Genomic DNA, 1,447 nt, shown 5'->3' on the forward strand with positions numbered 1-1,447 from the left:
ACCTATTTCTGAATGTAAACAGGGTGGCTACTTCAAGAACTGCAAAATAAGAGCACAAAGACTTACAATTTTTTTTGAAGGCTACTGTGTATACTTAGATACAAATTTAGAAATAATTACTATTTTAAAAATAGAAATACAATCCATTTCATCATCGCAGCTATCAAGGTGCTATCAAATTATTGGCAGGCACCTCCACGTCCCCCGTTCTCCTTTTTTATGGTTCTTAACTGCAGATAGGGGACTGTAAAAAAGGACTGTAAAATAGACCCTAAATGTAAAAGGCCCCACTCTGTTAATAATCTGTTTTCTAACTGAACTGATTATTTCAATGTATTGCACAATTACCGTACACACTTCCAGGGCTATAGTTCCTTTGCATAGCAGCCTGTAGGAATTGTGAACTATAGTTTCAAAATCTTTTTTTAAAAATTGTATTTTATATGCCTCTTCAATCAGTTCCTGCAGTACAGCCTGGCCCCATTCATCAGGTGGTTCTAGGAATGACTTGGTTTTCTTTTAGGTTTGCTCTTTAAATGCAGGCAGTACTGAATAAAATCAAGTGTACTCTTATTCCCCAGTGGTAAATGTGGAAAAGGAGAAGTTTCTGCCTGTTTACAAGCAACTCCTTCTGACCTTGTAACTCCATTCTGGATTCCCAGTAAGCTGTAGTTACTCTCTGTGGTTACAGAATTGTTGACAGAAGCATTTTTAACTATAACTATGTTTATATATATCACACACACAGTCACATGTTAAATCAGAACTGGAGTCTGATTTTAATGTGATGCTTGACTTGTAAGAAAAACATATCCATGCAGTTTCTTATGGTGCTTATTTCTGGTTTAAACTGGCTTCCTTTGCCTACATAGGAAGGATTGGAATACTAGTGATCCGTAGCCCAGGAGGACTGAATGCTGACATGCTTGCAAACTCTGTACACACAGTGGTGCTGGGACCACTGCTTTAGGTATGAAGAAGGCCTTGTAGAGCACCATCCAGTTAAGCTTTTGATTCTTGGCTGACGCCACACATTTTTGCCCTGGGATAAAAGAACCTGAGGAAGTTCTACTTGAGGAAGTTCTACTTGAGTTTTTCCTTTTTGTTCTTGTTGGCATCCATCTGTCTCAAGAGACAATGGAATGTGCCTTCGGGGGGGGGGGGTGTCTGTGAAGTCAAACCACTGAAGACTCACAGTGCCTGCTGTGGCTGCAGAGACCGGTAACTCATAACTGCTGCATCCTGCGTTGTTTTTACTGCCTTGGCAGCACCAAAGTGACCTCTCTGGGGAGCAAGGCTGGGCAGTGTGTATGGAGGTCCTGGGATTTGTCAATTTGGTCCAAAGGAAAGCAGAGCAATACATTTGGCACCAGCTGGGCTGCATGAGTTTCCAGAAGAAGAAGAAGAAGAAGAAGAAGAAGAAGAAGAAGAAGAAGAGGAGGAGTTT

The sequence above is a fragment of the Podarcis pityusensis genome (assembly GCF_964106645.2).
Source record: "Podarcis pityusensis genome assembly, chromosome: 6".
NCBI classification, from domain to species: Eukaryota; Metazoa; Chordata; class Lepidosauria; order Squamata; family Lacertidae; genus Podarcis; species Podarcis pityusensis.